This window comes from Ailuropoda melanoleuca, chromosome X (genome assembly GCF_002007445.2).
Source record: "Ailuropoda melanoleuca isolate Jingjing chromosome X, ASM200744v2, whole genome shotgun sequence".
Lineage (NCBI taxonomy): Eukaryota > Metazoa > Chordata > Mammalia > Carnivora > Ursidae > Ailuropoda > Ailuropoda melanoleuca.
Genome location: NC_048238.1, coordinates 69,642,787 through 69,648,578, shown reverse-complemented (window position 1 = coordinate 69,648,578; position 5,792 = coordinate 69,642,787). Strand labels below are relative to the sequence as shown.

The 5,792-nt window shown below is 35.7% G+C and overlaps 1 pseudogene; it reads right to left on the bottom strand.

Annotated features, from left to right (window-relative positions):
* Window positions 1-385: 385 nt before the first annotated feature.
* On the bottom strand, window positions 386-1,016 carry LOC100466872 (annotated as a pseudogene).
* Between the last annotated feature and the right edge of the window lie 4,776 nt (window positions 1,017-5,792).

Sequence of the window (5,792 nt, the reverse complement as noted above, 5' to 3'; positions counted from 1 at the left end):
TCAGAGAGCAAATCTCAAACTACAAGTAATATTGAATGAGGAAAGAAACCACATGCTCAATCAATGCTTTAGTATTGTAAGGCAGGCAAAAATATGCTTCTGCCTTGGTAACTTCAACTGTAGTTGAGATGGTTTCTACTAATATGATAAGAAGAATTGTTCTTGAGGAAATACAGAATCTAATAGCCCATTTGTGTAGTAGAAATCATCGGTAGATGTGAACACCATGACTTGGGAGCCATTTTCAAGTTTAAGACACAATTTCTTTTTTTTTTCCCATCCAGTAAGAAGGAGCAACTTTATTAATGATAGAAACAGCACAAATTTCAAACCAAGTTGCAGTTATTCTTTTGAAACACCAAAAAAGGTCCTCGTTTTCAGATGGTTACATTGTTAATTCCATAATAGGGTTCACAATATCATTACTGTTGTTCTTCATGGGTCAGACTGCCTTTCCTCTTGACACATTTGCTTGTGACATGACCAATTCTATGCCCTTAACCTCTGCACCTGTTTCATCAACCTCCTCCTCTTCACTGTCCTCTTGTATAGTAGGAGTCTGTGTGTTTTCTTGAATGTTTGAGACAGTTTCACCTTGAACTTTAAATTTCTTAGCAGCAGATAGATCTTCAATCTTGGCTACCCCCCAAAACTATGTAGGTGTCTGAAGCTGGGCTATAATAGACATCTGGTTTTGTGACAACAAAGAGGATATTCTTAGATTTCCAGGTAGTGACTCTAGTAACCTCTATAACCTGTTGAAGATCCAATTTAGTCATAGCCTTCCATGCCTTCTTTTCACTCCGGGTATGTTTTGCCTTGCTGACTGGTTCTTCATCAATTTCAGCTGCTGCTGACAGCTGAGCTTGTTGTGTGGTTGCCTGTGTGGAATCTTGTTCCTCAAGGTCTGGTACTGATTCATCACTGTCAGATTCTGTTCCAGATCCTGTCTCAGCCTGGTGCTGCGGCAACTCCTGCTCTGTAGCAGGGACAGTTGCTGTGGTATCACCAGACATTTTGTGCAGGGAACACAGAACCAAGATAGCGACAGAAAGAGCAAGACACCATTTCATTCGATGTATGGACAAAACACCAAGAGTGTACAAAATAGAGGACTAAGATCTGCGGAATATCCTCTAATAGGATTTAAGCAGAAAACTTTTAAACTTTATAATATATACATAATAGTTTTCTGATACAAAACATAATGTTTATTATAGAGCTGAATAGTTTAGATCCTGCAAATAAATTTATAGGAAATAACCACTTATATGGTAAGCTAACAAATTTTTAGCATACTAATTACAATTAAGAAGAATAAATTAACCATGGCTATGTATTTTTTAAATTGTCAACAGAAATGCTTTAAACATTTGTATAGTGTTTTTAACCAGATTCTTTATGTAAACATTTGTACATTTCCCAATGGGTTTTAAAATTTGTGACAGTATGTAGTATTTTCTTAATGCTCCTTTTGAAAATTCTCAGATCTCAGAATATCTCTTTAAGGAGCAAACATTTATAAAAGAAGTATTATTCAAATATTGTCGTATTTATCTTTGAATTATCTAATTTTACCTCCTGGTTTTGGAATAAAGCAATATACAAATAAATAAAAACATTTAAATAATAAGTGAAATATATATGTCAAGATTGCTATGTTAATCTGTAATTTGGTGAAAAATTATCTAAAACCAATGTCAAAGACCAATTTGTTAATATAAGTAATATTATCTACATACATTGTAATTTGTTTCACTTTATAAAATATTATCCTTAAAATAATTACAAGCTATTACGTTTGTCTTTTTTATACAAATATGCTTATTCACCAAGAAAAAAAGTAGTTGAAGATAATACCAACTATTGTTGAAGAAAGTGTTCATGTGTGCTTGATGAAACATCCTTTTAGTAATTTTTATTTGGGGAGTTTCAAATAAGATGCCCAACATACCAGTTATAACTTAGAATGTAATAACAATTAGAAGAAGAAAAAAAAAAAACATTGAAGCCACATCAAGAGGTCCTATTTAGAGTAAAGCCAGTACTTAACTGAACTGGATGGTGAGGACACACTACTAATATGGATGGGATTAACTTCTCTTCTGTTTTCATGACTATAGTAAGCCATCCTTATCAGCAAATATGGGCACTGTAAAGGGGAACAACAGTAATGATATTGTAAACCTTATTATGGAATTAACAATGTAACCATCTGAAAACGAGGACTTTTTTTGGTGTTTCAAAAGAATAACTGCAACTTGGTTTGAAATTTGTGCTGTTTCTATCATTAATAAAGTTGCTCCTTCTTACTGGATGGGAAAAAAAAAAGAAATTGTGTCTTAAACTTGAAAATGGCTCCCAAGTCATGGTGTTCACATCTACTGATGATTTCTACTACACAAATGGGCTATTGGATTCTGTATTTCCTCAAAAACAATTTTTCTTATCATATTAGTAGAAACTATCTCAACTACAGTTGAAGTTACCAAGACAGAAGCATATTTTTGCCTGCTTTACAATACTAAAGCATTGATTGATCATTATAAATCCATTCCTACAACTGAAAAACACAGCTCAAAGTACACATCTTGTTGCTGGTTCAGAAGCATTTCTTTATACACAAAGCATCATGTTACACTATTTGAATAAACAGAAATATAGGAATCCTGCTGAAAAAACACAACATTACAAAGATGAAAAACAGAAGGATTTGCAAGTCTGGGAAATTTTAAGCATTTTTAAAAAATATATAATTGGAATTGTATTGTACAAGTGAGATTACAACAGGCATAGCAAAGATTGATGGGGTGAAAGTGAAGGCTGTAATTTAGCTCTTGTCATCTTCCAAATGTGTTTTGTAGAGGATAAGAGATTTGGTTTCTAGCAATATTGTTTAAAATGAGAATGTATGGGCTTTAATCTGGATTGTGGGGGCACTATTAGTAACAGATACAGTCTAAATGAGATAACACAAGATTGCTCCCAAAATCCCTGTCATATTCCACCAACTTGTGGTTATGGATCTACTGGTTTTATCACATCATCATGTATGCACATCTAATGAGAAGAGCTTTTTCAAATTTGCATATCTGGTAAATGGTAAACTTGCTTTGGTCCTCTCAATATTGCTTCTAATTCTTCCTCAACCTTCACTGGATGACACATAAATTTTGAGCACACACACACACACACACACACACACACACACCATCAAAACTGGAAATGGTATTCGAACACGAGTTATCTGTCATAATAATGCTACATAGCTCATAAGCTTGAACTAATAACCATATAATATTGCTTATTAAGTCAGTGTGTTTGTTGGAAAGTTCTTCTTGTCTTGGTCAACTTGACAAGGCTCATTCATCAAACCGCAGGTCAGCTGGACAACTTTACTGATCTTATAACTGCGACCTCATCTGGGGCTATATGGCTGAGAAGTCTCTGCTCCACATGGTTTCATGTCCTCCAGCAGAACAACCTAAGTTTGTCCTGAAAGAGACAAGGATCCTAAAAAAAAAAAAAAAGTAGAAGTGTGTGAAGTCTCTTGAGGTCTAGACTCAGAACAGGCCCATCATCTGTTACATTCTATTGGTCAAATAAAGTAGTAAGGTTAGCCCAGATTTAAGGAGTTGGAAAATAGCCACTTAATTATTGATGGGAGGTGCTATAAAATCATTGCCAAGGGCCTAGATACCAAGAGAGGTGGAGAATTGTGCCACTTCTGCAATCAATTTAGCACAATAATATTTTAATAAAAGAAGATCTGAAAGATTCAAGTGTCACCATAATTGAAATTTCCCCAGTGTGAAAAATTCTCAACACCAGTGGAGCAGGATTTCAAATGGAAGACCAGGGCATATCTGCCTCCAGATATCTGCATGACCCCTGTTTCAAATTGTTTACTTTCTCCTTAAGCTTCATCTTTTTAAAGAGGCCTTCCCCAACTACCTCCTTCATCCTAACTAAAATTGTAGATCCTATTCACACCCTAACCCTTTACCCTGCTTAAGTTTTTTTTTCCCCTAACACTATTCAGCCCCTGACACACTATTTAGGCTTGTTTTTTATCTGTCTCCCCTAACTAGGAAGTAAGTTCCCTGAGTCCAGGAACTTTGGTCAATCTTGTCCATTACTATATTCCTAGTACTTAGAACACTGTCTGGCAGGGGTACCTGGGTGGCTCAATTGGGTAAGCATCTACCTTCAGCTCAGGTCATGATCCCAGGATCCTGGGATAGAGCCCTGCAACAGGCTTCCTGCTCAGTGGGGAATCTCTTCTTCCTCTCCCTTTGCCCCTCCCCCTGCTTGTTCTCTCTCTCTCTCTCAAATAAATAAATAAAATCTTTAAAAAAAATAAAAAAACACTCTCTCACAGAGTAGATGTTCAATTAGTGTTCATTGAATGAATGTCTTAATAAACCAGGACTATTGAGGTCCCAGGGCTGCTGCCTTAAGAGCTAGGCATAAAAGCCACAAAGCCTATTAATAGCTGTATTTAGTTCTGACTTGGGCACTGGCATATGATCAAGCCATGTCTTTGTTTTTGAGTTCTCTTCAGTAAGTCTCATCTACTGATTGTGTTGTGATCTGTTTTGATCCTGAAGCATTATGTCATCTCAATGCGTTGTATTTTGACTCCTGCCCCAGCTTAGCTCTTAGTTTCACCTAACTATAAACTTATGTGGTTCTCATTTTGTGAAATAATGCTTTTTGCTTTAGGAAGATGTTATGGAATGCTGAAAAGACTGCTTTCTGAGCATGAGGACCGGGGTTTAAAGTTCATTTCTGTTTTGATTATAACTTTGGAGGTTACTTATACTATTGGGATTCATTTTTCTTTCACCTATAAAATAAAAGATAATACTTACTATACCTAAGCTTATAGTAGTCCCCTTGATGGAAACTCTGGTCTGTAAAAGTAGATTGCCAGTAGCCAAAATCTGATTGGGCTAAATCCAGCCCAGATTGAACCCATCAACCTCTCTGACTATCCATCCCATTCTTGCAATTGAAAGCGAGGTTTGTGAAAGTAGGATCTGTGAACTGCCATCTTCTGCCATGAAGACTGAGTAAGAGAACAATTCTAAAGAGTTACAAAGATAAAGCAGGCCCTCAGGAAAAAATCAGAAGCAAGAAATGGAGGGAAAGTATTCCCTTGTTTCCTGACAACTTACAATTTTCTCATTCCATTTTTTTTCTGAGGTTTTTCTATGCACACCTTTGGGTTTCATGAAACATTCCTTGTTTCAAACAATGGACATTCCATTTCCTTGTTAATCTAGTTAGTTTGTTTCAGTTACTTACAACCAAAAAATCCAAATAAATATACTCTTTGAGTTGTTGTAAGGATAAAAGACATAAAGCCTGAAAAATACCTGGCAAGCAAGTTAAATTTTCATTTAACTCTGCTGAAACTATGCCTGTCCCTAACTCTAATCTGTTTATTGCTCCTACCTGACTTAGCTGAGACTGGGCAGGTTGGTGTAAGGAACTGTTTGCAGATTTATTTAATAATGGATTTATACATATATGCTTTGATCCATGCACTATTAAAGGAAATTACTATTTTTTTTTCCAAGCAGGCATACAGAAATAGATCACATTTGTTTTCAACTCCCTAGAGATCTTACTCCTATCTCATAGCACCCAAACTGGTTGAAACTCCAGCTCTGTCATTTGCTAGCTATGTGGACATGCATAAAATACTTAACCTTGTCTGTTTCTTCTTCTGTAAAATGGGCTCAACAATAGTACCTACTAAATAAATTGTTTTGAGGCTTTAATGA